The sequence below is a fragment of the Dermacentor silvarum genome, chromosome 8 (genome assembly GCF_013339745.2).
Source record: "Dermacentor silvarum isolate Dsil-2018 chromosome 8, BIME_Dsil_1.4, whole genome shotgun sequence".
NCBI classification, from domain to species: Eukaryota; Metazoa; Arthropoda; class Arachnida; order Ixodida; family Ixodidae; genus Dermacentor; species Dermacentor silvarum.
The window spans coordinates 121,650,712-121,674,384 of NC_051161.1; positions in this window are offsets into that span (position 1 = coordinate 121,650,712).

Below are 23,673 nucleotides of genomic sequence, written 5' to 3' on the forward strand. Positions count from 1 at the left end.
CTCCCACGCGAAAGGAGGAAAGCGGGAAGGCAACGCGGGAGGGAGGGGGGGTAGCTTCTACTCTGCCAACATCTTCGCTTGTACTTTGCGCCGGTGCGGGCTGTCGCGCGCACCGTATCTTAAAAGCGATCTCCACACGGCTCTGACCTTTGTATGCGCTGTGCATTCGCCGCTAAGTTTCCGTTGAAGCGATAGACCGCACGAACCTTCGCTCGCTGCGGCGGCTGCGCTTGCTGCCAGCGTTTTGACAGTGGTTGTCTGCGGTCATCGAGTGTGATCTATTCATGTTTGCTTGTGCGCGCTGACACCACGCTTGTTAATTCAGTTAGTAAGCGAATGTGTCCAAGTTTATGCAGCCGATAAAACTACTATCCCTACTCCGAATAGTTCTCTACTAATTTGCTATCGCAATTGATGCTTCGCCTTTCAGGCGAAACTGCGACATTTTTTCTGTACCTCACAGCGATCTTCAAACATTCAGATTTAAGGCTTTCGACCTTAAAAATTATGTCCGAAACATCCTTAAGGAAAATTATCGTGGTGCGAAGCATTATATCATCATCAGCAGCAGCCTATATTTATGTCCACTGCAGGATGAAGGCCTCTCCCTGCGGTCTCCAATTACCCGTCTTGCGCTATCTGATTCCCTAACTTGCCCCTGCAAATTTCCCAACTTCATCATCCCATCAAGTTTTCTGCTGGCCTTGACTGCGCTTCTCTTGGTATCCATTCTGCAACTCTAATGGTCCACCTGTTATCCATCCTACGTATTATATGGCCTGCCCAGCTCCGTTTTTTTTATTAATGTTAATTATAATATCGGTTATCCCCATTAGCTCTCTGATCCACATCGCTCTCTTCCCGTATCTTAAGGTTAGGCCTAACATTTTTCGTTCCATCGCTCGTTGTGCGGTCCTTGTTCTCGGGCTTCTTTGTTAACCTCCAAGTTTCTGCCCCATATGTTAGCACCGGTAGGATGCAATGACTGTACACTTTTCTTTTCAACGACAGTGGTAAGCTCCCAGTCAGGATTTGTCAATGCCTGCCGTATGCACTGCAACCCACAACCCAATTTTATTCTTCTTTAAATTTCTTTCTCGTGATCAGGGTCCCCTGTGAGTAATTGAGCTAGATAAACGTACTTCTTTACAGACTCTTTAGAGGCTGACTGGCGATCTGGAATTCTTGTTCCCTTGCCAGGTTACTGAACATTATCTTTGTCTTCTGCATATTCATTTTCAACCCAATTCTTACACTTTCTCGATTAAGGTCCTCAATCATTTGAATACTTCTTCTAAGCATGCAGTGAATAGCATTGGAGAGATTGTCTCTCCTTGCCTGATCCCTTTCGTGATAGGTAACTTTCTACTTTTCTTGTGGAGAACCAAGGTAGCTGTGAAATCCTTGTAGATGTTCGCTAAGATAATCACGTATGCCTCCTGTACTCCTTGATTACGCAATGCCTCTATGACTGCTGGTATCTCTACTGAATCAAATGCCTTTTCATAATCTATGAAAGCCATATAGAGAGGTTCATTGTACTCCGCAGATTTCTCGATTACCTGATTGATGACATGGATATGATCCATCGTAGAATATCCCTTCCTGTATAGCCAGCCTGTTCTGTAGCCAGCCTGAAGTCAAGTGTTGCCCTGATTCTATTGGAAATTATCTTGGTGAATATTTTATACAATACTGAAAGCAAGCTAATGGGTCTATAATTCTTCAATCCTTTACCGTCTCCCTTCTTATGGATTAGTACAATGTTGGCGTTCTTCCAGCTCTCTAGTATACTTGAAGTTGTGAGGCATTGCGTATAAAGGGCCGCAAGCTTTTCAAGCATGATATCTCCTCCATCTTTGGTTAAATCTACTGTTATTACATCTTCTCCAGCAGCTTTTTCACTGGTCATGTCTTTCAAGGCCCTTCTAACTTCATCGCTAGTTATAGAAGGAGCCTCTGTATGCGGTTCATCGCTATTTCGAATGAAAGTAGCTTGGCTGTTTTGGGCACTGTACAGGTCAGTATAGAATTCTTCCGCTGACCTGTACAGTGCCCAAAAGTGTCTTCTGCATATTAATCTTCAACCCCACTCTTACAGTGTCTCGATTAAGGTCCTCAATCATTTGTTGTAATTCGTCCCCATTGTTACTGAATAGGACAATGTCATCTGCAAACCGAAGGTTGCTGAGATATTCGCCATTGATCCTCACTCCTAAGCCTTCCCAGTCTAAGAGCTTGAATACTTCTAAGCATGCAGTGAATAGCATTGGATAGATTGTTTCAACTTGCCAAACTCCTTTCTTCAAAGGTAACTTTCTACTTTTCTTGTGGAGAAGCAAGGTAGCTGTGGAATCTTTATAGATATTTTCCAAGCATTATATAATGGCTCCTTATTTAAATGACCAAACACTATATGAAAGGGTCAAAAGATGAGGTGCCAAGTCTATGTGCGCTTCAGGTGCACGGTATACTGTTCCTCTAGCACCTTAGAAGGGCGGAGCTTCGGACTTCGTTGCGGGTAATGTGGCCTGCTTGCCGAAATAACTCAGGACCCCCAATTTATTGTACAGTCACGTGACTCACCTTATTTGAACCTTAACTTTAAGAATTTTTGAAAGTGTTCGCTGAAGCACCCTGCATATATATCAGCCTGTGTGACTGTGTGTGCACTACACTGGTCGCCACCCTATGAGCCTCCCCCCCCCTCCCCGCCTTTAATGAAGGGAGACTTAAGCCCTGTGTGACGACAATATACACACGCCGATACAGGCAGTCGACCCTCGCGTAATAGCGAGCGTACGCATAGAACGCCTGTGGCGTCCGTTCGGCATCTTCTGCAGCCCACCTTCTACTCGCGGTGGTGGTGGGGGTGGCAAACATTTATTGTTCTTGAGCCTTATGTAACAAAACTACTTGTGAGGGGGCTCGGGAGCGCGTAGGGTTGCCGGGAGTTTGTGGCCCTCGGCGACCCTCAAAGCCCAGTCCATCAGCCGTATTTGGTCGGCTGGGTTGGAGCTAGACACCGCGGTCTCCCATCCCTCGACGTCGGTGAGTTGCCACTCGGAGGGCGGCTGGAGCTCAGGGCATATGAACATTATGTGCTGAAAGTTGGCTCTATAGGTGCGCCGCAGAGCGTACATTCCTGTCGATGTAGGCCTGGATGAACCAGGGCGAGAAAAGCTGGAGAGAGGAAGGTTTGTGCCTGAAGCTGGCGCCAGATAGTTTGCTGGAATTTTGGTTAAGGATTTGTGTGGCGGAGTATATGTCAACCGCACTTCGCGGTAGTGGAGGGTGATCCCATGATATGCTACCAATCGGTCTCTGGCGTTATCCAGGTCATCGGACGGCGTGGCTCGGTTGACGGCTACTCGAGCGACGGAATGGGCCATCTCGCTGCCTGGATGGCACGCGTGCCCGGGCACCCAGATGAGCGTAATTGGTCTAAGGGGAGTCTGACGATTGAGAATTTTCCTTGTCGGTTCATGAACTCGGCCTTTGGAGTAGTTGCGGATTGCAGTTTTGGAGTCGCTAAGAATAACCTCGGCAGCAGTGGTGGATATGGCCAGGGCTATGGCAGCCTCCTCCGCCTCGTTCGTGCCTGTATTGTGGCTGCTGTGGTGTAGCGAAGCTGATGTGAGATTACACTAACAGCATAGGCCGATTTGTGTGGGTAGCTAGCGGCGTCGACACACACCGTGAGGCGGTTGTGGTGGTATTGCTTGTAGACGGTTTTTGCCCTGGCCTGTTTGCGCGCCTCGTGATGCGCGGGGTGCATGTTTCTAGGCGGATAGTGAGGCATTTCTGTATGTCTGATGGTAAGGAACATGTTCCTTACCATCAGCTCTGCTACCCAGCTGGAGCTTATTTTTTGTCCGTTCTCCAACAGTCAGGACCGCAGTCCTGGCCTGCAGGAAAGCTGTGACATAGGCGTGTGTTCTCCCGCCTACGGGTACATCGGATAAGGCCTTCAGCACTGCGGTATGTTCCACATTGTCAAAGGCCTTGGTGAGGTCGAGTGCTAGTATGGCTCTTGTGCGTTTCGCATGCCGGGGGTCCAGGACTTCTTCAGAGAGCTGAAGCATGACGTCTTGCATGAATAGATGCCTGAGGAAGCCAATCATTGTGTGAGGGAAGAGATTATGCATTTGCATATTGTGTTGGAGTGTTTCTAGTATGACATGTTCGAGGAGCTTACCGAGACATGAGGTGAGTGAAATCAGCCGTAGATTTTTGAAATCTAGCAGCTTGCCTGGCTTGGGAGTAAAGGGGATCTTTGCATGACTCCACTGTGGTTGGAGGGTTCCTGCGGCCCAGCGCGAGTTAAAGAGTTGGGTTCTGTATCGATCTGCCATCAAGGTTTCGAAGAGCTTTGTTGGTGATCTTATCCTCTCCTGGGGCAGATGTGGTTCTGAGCTTATATAAGGCTGCCCGGACTTCCCAGACAATGATGTCTGCATCCAGTTCTGGGTTGTCCTGGTCAGTAGAAGGAGGTAAGGGGACCCTTGTGCTGTCCGCTAGATATTGGGTTTGCAGAGAGTCCAGCAGTGCTTGGGATTCCGCTGGGTTGCTGTGAAGCAACCGCGAAATACTCTTGCGCTGTTGGATCTTGTTGTTTTCGGGGTTTTTCAGGCATCGCAGGAATGACCACGCGTCCTTTAGGCCCAAATGGGCACTGATGCGTTCGCACACCTGCCCCCACTGTTGGCGTGTTAGGTGTGTCGCGTACTCTTCTATTTCCTTCACAAGGGCCGCGATTCGGGTTTTGAGTTCGCGATTGTGCTTATTGGCTAGCCAGCGTTTCTGTAAACTGTTGTGCGCCTCCCACATGTGTGTCTACGAGTTCTAAGTCTGATGTGGTTGGCACCTGGGATGTGACCTTTGTGGCGTCTCCCAGAAGCTGCTGCACCCACGTGTCCAGATTATCGATGGTTTCAGGTGCGGCTGCTCTAATCTTGCGATACCTGTCCCAGTCAGTAATGGCGACTTGGCACCGTGGTGTCTTAGCGCGCGAGTAAGGGTACCGGTGCTGAGGATAAAGTGGTCACTCCCTAATGAGTTTAGCGTGTTGAGCCATGTAGCATTGCGTTATGTGCTTAGTGAGAGTAAGGTCCGGGTTTGTGTTATGTTGGACACTGTTGCCTATCCGTGTGGGAAAATTGAGATGAATGTCCATAGAGTGGTACCTTTCGTGCAGTTCTTTTTGTATCCCCAGCTAGTATGATTTGCGTTGAAGTCGCCCACTATTACTAATAGGTTCCTTCTTCCGCAGGTGCCTAAAGTTTTACTTATCGCCGTTAGTAGCGGGGACGCAGGGCGCTTGGGGGGGGGGGGGGGGGGGGCTGTGGATGTTGAGCACATAAAGACTGGTGTCGTGTCTGTGTCGGGGAAGGAGTTCTACGAGCACTCCATCAATGTCCGGAATTTCAAGTGGATGGAGCGTAGCTGTATAATTTCGGTGCACCAATATGGCTACCCTGATGGAGGTCGCATGGACTGTCTCGAAAGGTGTGTAATTAAGGAGCGTCGCGGGCCCTTGTGTTTCTATGATTGTGGGTGTTTGAGGGCAGGGACTGTAGGTGGAGTTGCAGGTTGCTGCGCTTAGCCCTGTAACTCCGGCAGTTCCACTGCCATACCACTGCCCCGTTAAGATGTGCTGCCATGACGATGACTGTGGAGGGATTCAGCTACGGAGGCCGAGGCTGTAGAATTTGAAGGTAGCAGCCCATTGAGGTGAGTTTGTATTTGAGACACGGTTGCTTCCTGGGTGATTTGCCGTTGCTCGAGCGCCGTGAGTCTATTAGCTATGTTTGCCATCCAAGCAGCATTGTCTTTCTGCATAACCATGAGGCTTTGTTGCCTACTTTGTCCCCCTCAAATGAAAAGAACGTAAAAAGAGAGATGGGGTAAGCCCGCACCACCCGAAGGTATAACGGGCATAAAACCAATGAAAAGATAAATGAAATGGGGTTGTCGTTGCCGACAATGAGATAAACATAGGCTCCATTAAAAGGCGAGTTGGTTTCGCCAGTGGTCCGGAGTTATCGCAATGAAGTTTATTAAGACAGCCAGGAAAAAAAACGAAAGAAGATTAACTGCGAGGAGCTGCGAGCAGTGTGAGCTTGGAGCTGTGGCACTCCCTGGTGGCTGGCACTTCACATGACTGCAAGGCGGTACCAAGACACCGAGCCCGGAGACAGACGCCTGAAGAGCCCAGTGCATTGCCCGCCTCTGGTGAAGGGCTGAACGCAGGTAGCACAATTATGTCAGAGAGAACAAGCTAGAGAGTAAATGTGAGGCCGAAAGAAGTGATGAAAAGGGAAGGATGAGAAGGATGAGGCATGCAGTTAGAGCCATACAGCATGGGGCAGACCCTGCCTTTGACGGCATAAACTGTGCAGATGGCAAGTAACAAACATGCGAGAATAACATGAGAATGGTGACAAAGACAAAGGGGATGAAAGGAGGTAGTACAAAAAAGGGAGAAATTTAATGTGCATCCGTGAGAGGGGAGAGTCCTAGCTGCAAGAGTAGGGCTCGGGCGCGTCGCGAGTCTAACAACCTGGGAAACGTCGCCGGAGTCACAGCTGCAACCCCGCAGACCATTCTGAGCTGGACCGCAATGTCCGCAGTGCGCGGACACGAGGTAAGGTAGTGAACCGCGCCCTCGCACACCGCGCCACATGCGCGCAGGTTAGACGAAATCAGGTTAAACCGTTACAAATAATATGGAAAGTGGCCATGGTCAGTGAACAGGCGCACGAGATGGAAATTTGGGGGGGGGGGGGGGGGGGGAGGGACCACGTCGGGATCGCGCGCCTGCTGTTCACCCACTGATAAAGGCATGTGCCTTCCCCCTCCCGTTGCCAGTAGCTATGCCACAAGTTCTTCGATATGGCATAAAGGTGTCCACGAATGATTTTGATTGACGCGGCACACGGCCGCAGCGCGCCAATGGAACGCGCCGACGCGGCGGCCCCATCAGCAAGTTCGTTCCCCACCACCACGCCCCGGTGTCCCGGAACGCGGTGAAGAAACACGCGCCGTCAACCAACCTCGAGAGCATGAAGAGCGCGCTTGATCTAACGCACGCGTGTGTCCATACACCGTAAACTCGAAAGAGATGACAAAAGCGATAAGCAATCGCTGTACAAATGTACGGGAGCGGCGCCACGCAGTGTCGCCGCATAAATCACGGCCTCCGAAAATGCACATGTCTCTGCAGCGTACGCACTAGTGGCGCTCGGAAGGCAAAACCGACCAACCTCACAGAGACAACCGGACGGGTCAAACACGACATAGGCAGCACCGGCCACACCATCGGTAAATGACCCGTCCGTATAAATGTGATAAGCACGTTCACGAGAGAGTATTGCCGCCTGAGCGGGAGACAAGCGCGTGGATGTGTAACGAAAGCGTTCTCGCGGACGATCTGACCACGGGTCACAAGGGTATTCCACCTGATGTGGAAAAAAGGTGGTAGGTCCGTAATAGGTTACGTGACGCAGGGTAAAAGTAGAAAATTCTGCAGCCAGGCGGTCAAGTTCCACCGCGAGAGGAGGGCAGTTCGCGAGAATGTGGAGCTCTGGTGTGCGGGTGGTGTGGTAGGCGCCCGTAATTGCAATAAGTGACCGCTGCGCCGAGAGCACGCGGTTGGTGAGGTGAACGCGAGGAAAAGGAGTTCACCAAACGGGCGAAGCGTATGCAACCACAGGCAACAGAACTTGTCTGTACAGCCGTCGAATAATGGCGGAATTTAACGTATGACGTAATCGAAAAAAATTTAGTAATCGTGCTGCCAATATCTGGGCTTTAGTTTTGATGTAGTCCACATGGGCAAAGAAATTAAGTTTGTCGTGAAATACCACACCGAGCAGTTTAATTTGGTCTTTGTGCTGGAGAAAGGCACCGTTCAAGCGAATGGACGGATGGCTTTTTGATGTACCTATATGCCCGTTATTAAAGAATACAAAGAAAGATTTTGAACTAATTTTGACCTTGTTCTGTGCTGCCCAATTCCAGACCAAGGTGAGGACAGGTTCCGCCAAAACCAGCAGTTGCAGGCGCGACTCACCGGTGACGAGGATGATGGTGTCATCCTCATACGCCTGTGCATGAACCCTGTTTGGAAAGGGAAGGTCCAGCAATGAATAAATGATGATGTTCCAGAGGAGAGGGCTGCCTATGGAAGGTCGCGCGGACACCTCCCCCGCACAGGAGCGAGAGACGACACTGCGATCCGAGAGAAATGACCGGAGGAGGAAATAGATGTTAGAGGGGCACTGATGTTTACGCAGGAAGAACAGTACGGCATCATGCCAGACGCTGTCAAAAGATTAATACCGCGGGTGTTTTGTTCGACTTAAGTTTGTACAACCGTTGCCGCAAGGCATACAGGGCCAGAGGGGCACTCCGCGCATGTGTAAAGCCAAATTGTCGGGGGTGGATATGTTTACGAGAGTGTAGAAAGTGAGAAAGTGGTAAAATCGGGAATTTAGAAGACGCTCGAGAATTTTTCCGAGTAAAGAATTCGTGATAATCGAACGGTTAGGGGGACGACCTGGTTTCGGGATGAAAATAATTCTGGCCGCTTTCAATCTAGAAGTGAAATGGCCTAATTTGAGCGCGGCATTGAAGATTGAAAAAAAAAGTGGGGAAGCAGACGGAAGAGGTTTTGTACGAACATGGCGGTGAGCCCGTTCAGCCCCGGCGCAGCGCGAGGGTTGCCTAAAAACACCGCGTGCTCTACCTCAGTCTGCGTGAATGGCAGATCATCAGGAGAAGAGGGTATGGGCAACGAACCACGCCTCGTATGAAATGGTGAAATGCGCTATCCCCACAGTCGGATCGTCAGTGGCGACGTGCGCCTGCAAAAGCAGAGCCGCAGAAGCGAGCACAGAGGAGGTTGCACGACCGTCCGCACCTTCCAGAGGCGTAAGATGCGTCGCCGGCCGCAATTTACCAAAAGCCAGCTGAAAAGGTTGGCCAAAGGGAGTTTCCACGTGAGCTCATGGCATAGTGTTTTTTTTCAAACGAATCCTTTGCGCGTCTAATGTTGCGCTTATAGATCGCGGAGGCACGGGCATACTGTTGCCGGAGCACGCCGCGAAGGTCGGGCTCAGGCGTGTTCTGCAGCCGCCGCCGCATAGCACGCACCCTCGAACGTTCGATGGCCAGATCCGGCGTACACCAGCCATTCTCCCGGGGGCCACCTGGTTTTACCGTGCGCAAGTTAGCTTTATGGAGGGCATTGTACAAGCTATAGAACTTGTTTAATAGCATATCGAGCGAAAGGCCCGATGAAAAGTCGCAGTGAATGATATGATCAAACCAAGCGCAGCGCCGCAAGGACTCGAGGATCTGACACCGCGCAAAGTTGGTGAGGCGCTTAATCGGTGCGCATGTCGTGCCCGAGAACGAGAAAACCAGGTACCGATGGTCAGATAACGTATCGGCATCCGACACCGACCACGTGTACCCGTCCCTCGTCAAAGGAACGGAGGCAAGTGAGACATCAGTCCACGAGTGGGCGTGTGGAGTGTCAAACCTCGGGGGGGAGTCAGGGTTGTGTAAAATGCAAAGATCATTGGCACATGCAAACTGAACGAGCTGGACTCCGTGGGCATCGCTCGAAGAAGGTACCTAGAGCGCATGCTTCGCGTTAAAGTCGCTGGCTAAAATGAAGTTGCTCGACAAGTAACGCGAGAAGCACTGACTCAGCTCGTCCAGAAGAGGGTCCAACGGCCGATGAGGCGGGGCGTACGCCTCGACAACCACAAAGGCCCGCCCTGCGCTCTCAAAGCCAACGGCCACAACGTGTTGCGACACGTATAGCGGGAATAGGTCAAATCCGGGTGCCCGGGCCAGCAACATCACGCACTGGGCAACCGGGGGGATGAAAGATGGTTAGGTAATGCGGCACATTAGGGATTTTATCATCCCGTGTATAGCGATCGGACACAATCGCGAACGAAGGCAAAGCCCTCGCGTGTCATGTAATCCACAAGGAGTTTGGTCGCGTCGCGAGTATGGTCCATGTTAGCCTGTAGGAACTTCATATTAATTGCACTAGCCATGACGAAAAGCTGCGCCATGAAAGTGAAATAGAGGGCGAGGAAATGTAGACCACTCTCAAGACCGCGCATACCATAAAGGCCGCATTTGCGCCAGAAGAGGAATCCTTTGTGCCAAGCCGAAAAAATGAAAACAAATGCACCCTGTCCGCGCTCGCAGACAAAACTGGACGCGGATGTAAACAAACATAGCGACATAGGTAAGAAATGAAAAACAGGGCCTTTATTTTGTAGCGATGCCTTTCCGGTAATAATGCCTTTTCACGCTTATCGCGCTTTGTCAGTGGTCAGAGCGACGGTCCGCTCGCGTTATCAACGGGATCAGCCGGCCATGAGCGGTGGATGATAAGACTAGTATAAAATAATTTATAAGGCATCGCTACAAAATCGCGGCCCAGGGCGCGTCCCAGTCAGCAAAAAACTAATACAGCACCATTAGACAAGTCTGTCGAGTGTGGAGGGAAGCGCGCGGCGACCCCGAGCGCGCACTCGAATGCGGCGAACGGACGCCCCGCCTCGCGTTACCGCGAGGCACGCCCGTCGCAACAAGCGCACTGAGATCGCCGCGCGGCCCCCCAGGTTTAAAACAGGAGCGGCTATCCATAGTCAGTGTGCGCCGTCCAACGGGCGATACGACAAGCGAGGAGCGGGCACGATCTGTCCCCCGTCGGGTGCGAATCCGGGCGTCCCGCCCTGCGACACTCGTTGCAGCAAACTGCCACCTCTCCCCGTCGCACCGTGCACTGTGCCCCGAGCTGGTTGCCTGCACATCGAGTGCACACCGCCTTCTCTGGCTCCTGACGCACCGGGCAAGCACGACGAGGATGTCCATAAGTGGCACAATATGTACACATTGGCACGTGAATATCCTCCACCACCGCGGCAGAAGTCCACCCCACCGCGACACGGCCCCGAAGCATGAGTGAGCGGAACGTTGCCGGGTCGACCTCTGAGACATGCGTAAGATTGCCCGAGCGTTCTCTGAACGACGTTCGCACCGAGCATGTAGAAGGGTCTAGAGTCAAGTCCGGGTTTCGAGCATTGATTTGCGACAGCAGGTTGACAGCCGGGATATCGGGTCCACAGCTTTACATGCGATTTCCGCTTCTGTGCAATGCGAACGGACATCGAAGTATTGGTGACAACGTTGTTTTCAATGGCTGCCTTTAAGCGATCCATTTAGGCTTTATCCTCAGATAAAATGGTGAGGCCATGCGGCGTTTTCCGGACGGAGAATTCACCAATTCATTCCCTAACCGGATCAACATTGTTCTTCATAAGAGTGGACAAGTCCTGAGCCGCAGTGGCGGTAGGCACGAGAGGCGTGTGAAACATTATATGGGCGTGCTCTCGCCTGGTAACAGTGTCGACGACCTCGCCGCCGGACGCCGCAGACACGCCCGCCGGCGCACCACCATGGAAGACGCAGCATAGGAGACAGGAGGTGCCGCAGGCGGAAAGGCTCCAGGGTATGATACGGCGCTGGCCGTCCGCGTCCGCGTCAGCTGGTCGCACAGTTCGTCAGCGCGGCCACACTGTCTCGCCGCTACCGCCCGCATGTCAGAACATTCCTGGAGCAACTGACGCAAGTGACCTAGAATTTGAGATCGATGGTTATTGGTCACTTTACAGTTAGAATCGAACAAGATGTCCGTGATGTGTTTTTGGCACTCGACAGCGCGATGAAAAGACGCAGACAGCGCTTCATCAACCGCACTGCGAACGGAGGAGGGCACTCCGACATCATCAGGCCGTCTTCCACAATCGGCAGCATCGGCAGGCAGGTCACTTTCGAACTCTTCTGGTGTGATGTTTTCTCCTTCGACACAGTAGGCCATCTCCAAGGACAACTCTAAGGGGCCTAACGGGGTCGGAACAGACGCCGGTAGGCCAAGACCTAACCGGCTGTCTCAGCGTGGTGCTCGTTGCGTTAGGCGTAAAGAACGCCAAGCGCGTCGGCCACCGCGTCAGATGGAAAAGCTCTTCTCGGACACAAAATCCAGTCGGAAAGTTCAGAAAAAGGTGAATACGGGTGCCGTGCACCTTCACTGACCTTTGGGGACCGGTTTCAGACCATTTACAGTGAGATATCCGCCTTTTCGGTGAAAAATTAATGGAGCCGATATGAGGTGCGTCCGCTCTGCTCCACTGCTGGTGGCGTTTCTTCTACTTGCGCCAGCGCTGTGGTGCGTCCACTGCGGGCGCTATATGAAGCTCTCCCATAGCGTTACGCGGAAATTTCATGACCAGATGAAGAGTATTGAAGAACCCTGCTACGATGCCCTTTCGCTGAGATGCCGCAGCAAAGCAGGGCTCGTCTGATAGTCACTGTCATCGAAGTGTTCGGAGCACAAGCTCACGCTTTGACGGTGACGCTATGACGCTTTGACGGATGTTGGCTGCGATGGGCGCGCAGCGCTAATTCATATCCTTCGAAGCTTCGGCTCTGCCGGAAATGTACGACACGGCTTGTCTCGCCCGACAATACTTTTCTCACACCCTTGCGCGCAGGAGCGTAGATGCATTCTCCTGCGTTGTGCCAGGTGCTTTACTGATCTGATCATATTAAACAGCAGCACACAACACAAACTGCGATATAGAAGACTTAGGCACAAGATCCGCTTGCGAAAACAAGTGTGCGGCCGCGAGCAGCTGCGCAGTTCAGACGTCGTTCGCTGCCGGTCGGCGCCATCCATGAGGGTGGAGAGACGCGGGAGATGGCTCGCACGCCGGTATCCGGTACAGATAATGATGATGATCGTTTTGAACATGCACAATACAGATACAGACTAAGGTCACAGAAACGTCACTTCCTCTAGTTCACGGTGCGGCCGCCAGACGCGGTATTCTGCGAAAAATGTAATAAATTCATTATTTTCTGCGAGTTACTGCCTGAAAACAAGATTGTGTCCACCAATTTCAGCACCCAAGCTTTCATTTAGGCAAAAAATCTCGCCGGCAAAAGTTTTGTTCAGTCTTCCTTTACAGCATTCTTGTCTGGGTAGTGCTAGTTTGTCTCTGCGTGGTGCACAACCTCCGTATATATATATATATATATATATATATATATATATATATATATATATAGAGAGAGAGAGAGAGAGAGAGAGAGAGATCGAAGGAGGGACACGAATGGTAGTTGGCGGAGAACGCCGGTCGAAATAAATTTCGGGCTACGCCACTGCTACAACGTACTACAGATTGACTATGACTATTTTCGAACTCCCAAGATAAAAAAACATGGTTCTTTCGTTCGCTCAGTGCGACTTGACAGCTCGCAGGGACACTGACATCACCCGTTTTTTTTTTTTTTTGCGCTCTCGAGAGGAGGCGTTACATATTAGAGGAAGAGGACGACCGTATAGGTTGTGGTCAGTCGTGTTGTCTTGACGTTGTCGACTGTACTTACGCGCAAGAAAGGCGAAGACACCGTGCGAGCCATGGCGCGGCGTAAGTTCGAGTCCCTGTCCAAGTCATCGACGCCGCTGCCACGCGGCCGTGCGACCGTCAGGCCAGCGCTGGTGGAGCCTCCCAAGATGAGCATGGCCATGTGGGTCGCGCTCAAGAAGCACATCGTGCGACAACGCGAGAAGCAAAAGCAGGAACAGGAGGCCGGTGTTGCCAAGGCACGAGTACGACGCGAGCTGGAACTGAAGCGTCGCCAGGACGCGATGACGCTCCAGGAGATCCGCGACCAGGTGCAGCAGTCGGAGAAGAAGCTGGTCAGCCTCAAGGAGGAGAAGCACCAGCTCTTCATGCAGCTCAAGAAGGTGCTGAACGAAGAGAGCACCCGGAAACGGGCTCTTATGGAGGAGGCCAACGAGATGACACAATAACAAACCAAGATTCGATATCGTAATAGTTTTATTTCAAATAAAAAAATAAGTACTGCATATGGTCTCATGGTTTTATCAATATTATAGACAATATTACCTCTAGCTTAAGGCTGGAGCATTATTTTGAAGGATTTGTAAGTGGATAAGTTATTTTTTAAGGTGAACCAAAAAAATTGAAAAGGACCTTGCGTGGCCTTGCTGAGAGCGTCCTATAGTATAATGCTTCACATTAAAAAAAAAAAAACATTGTTGAAAAAAAAATTCAATACTTCGCCCCATGGCGAAGTATTGAAAGCGATTCCAAGGTCTGGCGTTGCGATGTATAGGTGTATCAGAACGCTGGCATGAGGAGGAGCGTTCCAGCGGCGTCGCACCTCGTCCACCTCGATGGTGCATGAGATGAGACGTTGGTCAGCGTCCAAAGAATAAACGATTGCATAAATTAAGCATGACGGTCAACGCTGTGGGGTATGCACACAGCCGCCCAGCAGGAACGCTAATGTCTGTGCGCACAATGTCCACGGCAAATATGCAAGCCAGAACGCTGCCCTGTCTCCCACAGAGTCATTTTCGCGGAGCGTGACGGCGCGTCCATTTGGCTTCGTCGCTTTTACATCCTCTACGCGCGGGCCGCTCACGCGTCGTCCACGGTAAAACCCCTGAAGTCCATAGCAGGACATCACGACAATACCGACACCTACGGTTATGGCTCAAATGTGCCTCGAGCGTCCGTATAGGTTCAGTCGCACTACCGAAAAATTACACCTCCCTTCCACTCAGTGAAGATGGTCGAACAGCGAAGCTGTGTTAGTTACACCGAGTGTTACGAGTGTTACATGTACACGTGTTGCACGTGATGCAATTGCGTAAACACAAGTAACACAAATGTACAACAGGAACTTATATTATAGTGAAACGTTGCGAGGCGAGAAGGCAGCGACTTCCGACGCTACTCGACGAGTGTCCAGTTCTCTGGTCGAAGCCCGCCGAGCCGCCGCCAAAGGTGACCTTCTGTGTGTTCTTGCCCACAAGCCGCTACTTATACATTTCATGTACAGACACATTTGCAGCACTGCGGCCTTAGGAAACACCTGCCTGGCCATTCCCTGTTGGAGCCCCGGGTGGCCATCCTGATTGGCGGCGCCGGCGGCACCTGCCTACATCTACATCCTGTCCAATCACAGCGTGCCGAAGGGCGCACGGATTACACCAGCCGTCAAGGGTGTGTTCCAATACTCGCCTTAGACGGCTAAATATACAGCTAAGTGGACGGCGGCCATCTTATAAGTCTCGTTCCAATTCTCACGAAGTTGTCAAAGTAGACAGCATGGCGAAGACAGCATCGAAGTCAAGCACGATGCAGGCTACTTTCCTGTCTAAACAAGATGGCGACTGAGCAGGGCGCTTAGAAACTCGACGGTAAGGTTGTCTGCGCACACAAAAACGTAGACACGCTTTTCAATACCCTTAATGTAAGCCACATCATGTTTTTCATACGTTCGCAGGCGAAAATACTTAAAATACAGAATTAATGTGTGCTTTTCTCAACTTTATTTTTGTCGCCGCAAGGTGGAGTCACGTCGCAGAAGCGTCTTCCAGACGGCATGAAACGCGTTCCATTACTTGGCCTCGAAGCTGTCTTGGCTATCTTCGTATACGTCAAAGTAGACTGTCTACGATGATGGAAAGAATTGGAACACAGCCCAAGTTTTCAATAAAACTATGTGCATGCCGCGGGTGCTGCCGGGGCGGTGGGTGGGTGGCCCTGGGGGGCTGTTAGGTTCACTGGTCTAGCTTCGCCACTGCTGGTGCCTTTCTAACCCCTTATTCAGGAGGCAGCTCCTCGACTTTGTTCCGGCTTTTAAAACTGCGTCAAAGGTGTCTGCGTATTTGTGTTTTGTCGTATACTTCAGGCTTGCCTCCGCTCTTTCTTTTAATAATTGGCTTTTCGTTTGGATGCTGTGGCATCCCCTTTTTCATTTATTTTACTATTGGCACCTAACGCCTGCTGCACCTCTCTGGTGGTGCGGGCTTCCCCATTTTATTTTTGAAATTTTTAAATGTTTGGGGACACAAAAACTGCAGTCACGGACACCGCGCGCGTTTGCTCCGAACGCGGGGAAACGCGGACGGCATCGGCATGCAGTTTTGCCCGTTGCGCGTTATCACTCCGGAGCCAGGGAGCACCGCCGGTGCGTAGCAGGCTACTGTGAATTCAATTTTGTCGACGCGAATTTTTAACAGCGGCGCTGTTTAAGCTCTTGGTTAGGCCGCGTAGTGCGAACAAAAACTGTGGGCCGATCCTGGAGCTAGCACACAAATGGTTCAAGCGCAATGGCACATACCCCTGTGAACGCAATGGCACATACCCCATCTTCAATGCCATTCAATGGGCCTGTAATGTATTTTGAATAAATAAAATAAATAAACTAGCAAAGCTGTTTACGCTCGAGGATGGTCCGTCCAGTGTACGCCGCAAAACCTACGCCTGGCGATGACGTCACCATGCGTCGCCTAGCGACGCTTCGCCCCAGCTGCGTAAGCCGTGACATAATCGCGCGCGCCGCAACGCTTCGCCTTAGCTTTGCCAAGCCTTGACGTCACCGCGCCACGCGGATTGGTTGCCGCGGCTGCGCAGACACGGAGCTAAGTCGTGACTTCACTGCTGCGACCCACGGGATATATAGCTCCGCGTCACCGCCGCGGCGACATCAAAGCCCCGCCGTCTCCGCGCCGAGCACATCGCCGCGAAGATGGGGCGGCCGAAGAAGGGCGTCTCTCCCGAAGCAGAGGAAGCGCGGCGCGAAAGCCGCCGCGCCGCTACTCGAGAGCGAGTGAGACGACTTCGGTCCGATCCCGAGTATCGCGCCGCCGAAGCGGCGGCGAAACGTCGGTGATTCGGAGAAGATCCGGAGTTACGAGCCCGCGAAAGCGAGAAAAATCGTTTGAGCGTACTGAAGCCTCCAGATACTTTAATGACCAAGTGTTCGTTTCTCCTTGGGCTGTCGATGATTCCGGGGTGATCTTGAGCAAAACGTGGCCGAATCTCGAAGCATAACCTCGCAAAAACTTGGCCGCGGACCGAGATAAAGCTAGGTGGGGTCGCCAGCTTCGCTGTTTGCTCCGTCTTCGCACCACTAGTGTGAAGCTGCCCCTAATTTTTTTCTACGCAACCTGTCGACACACTCACTTTTGGTCAGAACCTAGCCATATAGAGCTTCGCTGTAAAATGTGTAGAAACATTCGACAGTTATCGTCTATGTAAGTGAATAGCCGAACGCTGCTAGAAAGCTATTCGCTTTATAAAGGACTTATTCGCTTGAAGACGTATATTTGCTTTTAGTGACGACTTTTTAGTAGCATATTTAATGCAATAGCGTTAAGGGCCCCTGTCGCAGAAAATCCGGTGTCGGTGTCGGCATCGGCAGAGTTGTCCGTGAGCGAAAATTTTTGTATATATTTGGGTATATGTATAGGCCACGTGTATAGTGGTTGCATCGACTGGGCGGCCGGACGCGGGACCTACGGCGAGAGAGGTCTAACGGTAGGGGCGCACAGCGCCGCAGAAGTGCGACTCGTTCAGTCGGGGACCAAACGCAGACTGACCATAGAGGAATATAGTAAACGTAAAGAGTGGGCACTACCGTAGGTCTTTATTTATTATCTACAACTAACTTGATTTACAATCCACAGAACACACGAGAGAGGAGGTGCCTGCACACTGGCACGAATAGCGCTACTTTAGTTTCCTTTTTCAGGGGCTTTAGCTGACTGTAATGTTACTGTATATGCTCCCCTTGGGGAGCAGATACAGTCGCTGGGGAGCAGATACAGTAGCTCGCGAATAGGGGCGCGATACAGTAGCTCGCGCCCCTATTCGCCAAATCTGGTCACATGCGCAAGAAAACGTGGGCAGCTTGCACTAGTGGTGCAAGGCTGGAGTAAACAGCGGAGCTGGTGACCCGACCTAGCTTTTCTTCCAGGTCTTGCTAGGCTTGGCTAAGTTTTGCTAGGAAATGCCAAGTGCTGCTAGGCACGGTATTCCGAATCGTTTCGCCGCCGACGCGCAGATTCTCGATTGGGCGCGTGACGCGCTTCAAGATAAGCGGCTTCTTCGGGTGTCCGAATCTGCCTTGGTCGTCCCATTTCAAGGGTACATGTACTCGCCACAGCGTCAACGAGAGTTCTGCCGCCGTCGCGGCGTATCTGAGCTTTATTCTCCCGGTGATGTCACGGCCAAGCTGCGCCTCCACACTTGCCGGGGCTTGGCTGGTCGAAACCTGCCGAACCGACCGAACCTGTTGCCTCGGTGGTGCTGCTACAATTTCTCGCTCTCATCTTCTCTTTCCCTCTCCCGAGCATTGCGCGCGCCGCGCGCATGCTCTCCTTCCCTCTCCTTAACGTCCCATGTCAAGGCAACGTGTGCACGGCACCGAGAGGAGGCAAAGCACATGCCGGTCTGCGAGGTGGTTGCTAGGCAACCCAGGTGACTCATCGCTCAGCGATGCTTTCAGACTCGCGGCACAATTTATGGCCGGCTTAAACAACTTCGCTGTTAAAAGCATCCTTTTGAGGGAAATCCAGCTTCACGGCTGCGTCTGCGCCATAGAGTTATTATGGCCTGCACTGCCGCCCGCTACGCCACCGTCGTCGCGAGCTTCTTTGCGCTGCCGAGCCACCTCGCCTTCGCGGAATGAACGAGAAAGCACACTCTGCTGCTGAGCCGCGCCGTATCCTGCATTCAAGAAGAGTGGCTTTACTGCTTAACACAGATGCGTCGGCGGGCAAGATGGCGGACCTATGCGCAACTCTGCTACAGTACAGTGTAACTCTGCTCCCTACGGGAGCATATACAGTCCCTCCAATGACCGTCTCGTGCATGATGATGATGATGATGATGATGATGATGATTTATTGGCATCCCCTTTGAAACGGGGCGGCGACAAATAGTCACCTAGCCTGCTTTGGATCTTTGGATCGCAGCGCACCTAGTGGGATCAGCGAAACGCACCAGCCTCCGCGATGGCCGCCACACGCAGCAGAATCTCGGAGTCCACAATTTCATTTTCGTGTCCTTTATGATGTTTTTGTGACCAGTAACGTTGCATAACATCGAGTGATTCTATGCAGGTGCTTGTGCCGCTGTTTATATGTTGCGACGACTAGCGCACAAAGGTGTTTCACTTTGTGTTAGTTTTATGTCAATTAATATTCGTTAATTCATACTGTTAATAAGGAAGCAGAGCTTTATCATTTGTGATATTGTACTTCTAATAACTCACACCAAAAGGAGTATCGTAAACAAATGTGTCATGTTCCTTCAATATCAATCAGCTTGCTGGACAGCCAAGAACACGAAAATAGCAGACAAGAATTTGTTGCAGCAAGATTGTGACAACAGTGGCAGACACATGAAAATGGGAAGAAACTGCGAAATGCAAGTAATGGTGTGATGGCAACACACTTAAGACCTGTGTAAGTGTCCAGATAATTAAAAGATACACAGTCAAGCCAGCAATTAATTTACTCAAAATGGGATTGTTTTAGAAAGAACAAATGTGACGCTGTTTCTGGTACTTCTACGAAGGAGAGTTAAAAGAGAGTTTTAGAATAGGGGCCCCAAACGTTTCGGGGCCCCAAAGAAATAGCGTCGACACCACTGCGCATGCGCGAGACGCTAACTGCGTTGGGGTTTTGCGTTGGGCACGCTATTTCGCCGATTTAGCGGGAGCCCCAAAAGCAGCCCCAAAAGTTTTGCATCAACAAGCATGGCGGCACCCATCGAAGCGGCGGCTCTCCGAGTACCAAACTCGGCTTGATTCAAGGTAACGCGTGAAGTTCGTAAGCTAGGACAAGTGACTGCGGTTATCGCTTTCTCTCAACTAACGTGTGTAATGATTGATTCATTAGACGCCACTGATTCTGAATTCGATTGTCGATTTCATGGCTCGTAGGCCTAACATGGATTAGCTTGGCTGGTGAAGGCACATCAAGTTGGTTACTCAAAATTAGGCGCAATAAATCGCTTGCTGCTAATTGAATAACATCTTAATTGCAAATTAACGCAAAACTACGAAAGTCAAAATTACTCTCTTCCTATTATAAAATGGTATAGTTTGTTTTAAGATTTAGAATAGTTTTTCTTTGACACCGTAGTGGCGCTGCAAGCGCAAGACGCTATTCGCAAACGCAAAGCCCTATTCTAAAACTCATCACTCTTGCATGCCCCAACGCTAACACCCGCAAAGCTCTTTGGGGCCCCAAACTTTTGGGGCCCCTATTCTAAAACTCACTAAAGGCGCAACATAATGTTGCGCCTTTATTAAGGTAGCAACATTATGTGAATGTTTGCGTGCCAAAATAAAATGGCCAGATCAAAAATTGCTACCCCTGAACGTCATCATCTCGAAAAAGGGAAAAAACAGCGCAACAAACGACGACACACAGAAGGAATAAGACCAGTGACTCCCTCAATAAACATCTGCAAGATATTGGGATCTGAGCCAATTAAGCACTTCGACTTTGTTGGGGTCTTCACCTGCTGTCTTCGATACGTTTAAATCGTCTTGTGATACTTGGAAATTCGCCCTATAATGTGCATGATGTCCTTTGGCTGTAGAGTATTTGGCTGAGACGGAGCACATACCACGATATCGCGCAACACTACCACCTCGCAAGACGGACAAAACCCCAGCTCATCCCAAGCTGACCAAGGGACAAGAAGTCACCCGGCGCGGACTCTAAACCCACTCCTTTCCCAAACCACAAATGTACACACAGACCGTGACTTGACAGACGACCCACACTGCTCATTACGTGGGTCCATAGCCTTTTTTAAATCATATTCTCTGGGAGTGCAGGGAAGACCTCCCGCTCCCCCCCCCCCCCCCCGATCTCCTGGCCGCTCCCTCACCTGAAGCGTGGGAAGTGATAATCTGAGACTCAAACCTAGAGGTTCATCTTCGAGCCATCGAAAGAGCTGAGGAGGTGACTGTAAGGCATCGCCTGGTAGCAACCCCTCACTAAGCCAAATTGACACAATAAAGTTGTTTCCTCCTCCTTGGCTAACATTCGCAAACTGAGAGTACCTCATCTCTCTTCGAGTCGCGCCCGACTCCCTCACCCGTGCGGACATGCGTGAGCTTCGCTCCGGCGAGTGCGGCACGAACCGCGTGTTCTGCATCGTCCCCGACGTGCCGTGCGTTGATTGCGCGTGCTCAAGGACATCGGCCATCACCTCCAAGCTTGCGCTTGGATCCTCCGCGAGCAACGCGCTCCCCGGCCTGCTGGAATCGCACGCGCCCGAATGTTTTGCGATTTACACGTGCCACGTGTTCACCGCTGTACGTGCGCCTCGTGTGTCGGGTGTCCGCGCTCCGCGGGTGCGTGTCGTGTTTGCACCCCGCGCTGTAGCACGTGAATGTTGTGCACTACGTGAGCGCCGGCCTTCTCTCGTGCGCGTGCTCACGCATTGCTTGTGCAGCGTGCGGTAGCCCGTTCCCGGGTCCCACGGGGCCCACGGCACAACTCCCCGCAAGGGACATCGGCGTTCGGCAAGTGCGACGGTCGACATGCCGCAGCCCTTGGGCCTTGAGCTTCGGCATCGCGATGCCGCACGGGCAAGGGCTGCGGACATCGTCGACCAGTGGTTGGCGAGGCGTGGCGCGGCGCCGATCTGCCCCGGCTGCCTCTGCAGTGTTGCCAGGTCGGACGAGGCGGCGTAGCCCAAAGCTAGAGAAGTTGTAGCCCAAATGTAGCCAAACACAAAAAAAGAGCAAAAAATTTCGTAGCCAAATATAGCCATTTTTATTTGCAGTTTTATCCGTGTAAACATTTTCACATTCGACTACGGCAATCCTTTTTTGCACAAACCCTCGGAACAAAATGTCTGTGCCGCCGTGGTGGTAGACCCTTGAGCTCAACAGCGACATCATGCCTGCATACAGAACACTTTTTTGGTTGGCCCCGGAAGCTCTCAAGTTCCAGCGAATTTCTGCAGAGGGCGAAATCACAGTGCTTTTATTTTATGGCAGATATTATTAAGCTATTATTTTTAGTTATTTACAGAATTATTAACTACGAACTCTGCGTTAACTGTCGTGAGCGCAAAATAATGTTCAGCATCATCGACCTCTCAACTGACCTCTGCGTAAGGCGCAGAAAAAGTTCAGCTTTCCAGCGGTCTACGACGGCGACGTGCCCTGTGGGGATCGAGGTGCCTTCCCGCGCCTCGTCCCCCAGCTCGCGCGTGGCGCTTAGCTCGATCCCCGGGAACCGCCGCCGTAACGGCAACATGGCGGACATGGCGAGCGCGCCGGACTTACTTTCCCGCGCAAACCGTGCTTCTCCCCCCCGGGATCGGACTTGCCCCGCGAGACACGTCACCGGGACGCGCCCTGATTGGCCTCCCGCGCAGCGGCCCCCGGGCACCCTCTCCACCCGAGCTCTCGTCCGCTGAGCGCTTCCTCGCCGAGAGAGAGGCTCTCAGGCTCGCAACGAGGTGGTTACATGAGACCTTTGTTCTCGCGACTCCTCGTTATCGCGCTGGGCGGACCGCTACCCGGTTAGCCCTAGCGCAGCGGGCGCGCGTACTCGATCGGTCTTGCGGCGAGCCTTGGCCCGTAAGCGCCGTGACTGTAGCACTGAGCTGTACCTTGGGTGAATAAACCCGTGTTTGTTGGCGATCTGACTCCGGAGCCTTCTCTGCGCCGTGTCAGACAGTCGACGAACCCTGCCGTAGCGCCTCTGTGCGTTGCGGAGTGGAGGAGCGTCGTGCCCTTTCCTGACCGTCGCTCGTAGGGTAAGCCTTGTGCAAACCCATCTCCACATAACTGGCGCCCAACGTGGTTTCGGCATGGCATCAGAGCAGGCGCCTTCACGGCCCTCGTTCCTGCCTGACCCCCTGGCTGCGGACTTATCGTCCTTCGGAGCGAACGACACCGATAGCACGAGGTAGGTTCGCCTTCGCGACCCTCTGCTTTCGGCCACCGGGAGCGATCCCTTCCTTGGAGCGCCCTAGGTGATGTCGACAGCTCGGATGTGTACGCTAGTCCTATATATATCCACGCCAGTTACGGGTTTTATCAACTGTTTGAGACGCGCGGGGAGCAGGTGCCTACTAGCCCCTCCGGCGTGCTGTCTCCACTCGCTGGCCTTTGTCCCGGAGCCACCCCGCTTAGATGCTCGCACGAATACGCTCGCCGGCCTCCCTTTGTCCCGAGCGTCGTTCGTCGCGCCATGTGCCGCATCGGAGCCACCCTGCTTAGATGCTCGCACGAATACGCTCGCCGGCCTCCCTTTGTTCCAAGAGTCGTTCGCTGCGCCATGTGCCGCATCGGAGTCACCCTGCTTAGATGCGCGCACGCATACGCTCGCTGGCCCACCTTTGTCCCGAGCGCCTTTCTCGGACGAATACGCCGCGGTGCAGCCTTCCCGCTACGCCGTAGGCGCGAGCTCGCTCGCTGGCCTGCCTTTGTCCCGAGCGCAGTTCGGTGTCCCGTGCGCCGCAGCTGAGCCTCCCTGCCTCGCTGTTGGTGCAAATTTCTCGCTGGCCTCTCCTTGTCCCGAGCACAGCTGGGAAGCAATGTCGAGCGCGAGCCTCCTCGCTCAGCCGACAAAGTCGCCGCGTTTTCCGCCTACCGCTTGTCTCACGCGCATCCGAACGACATTTTCGACGTGCGTGAGTCACCCCGCTCCGCTGTCGATCCGTCTGCCGGTCATGTGAGGCCTCATGCGCCTGTCGGAGCGGCAGCCCAGCTCTTCTC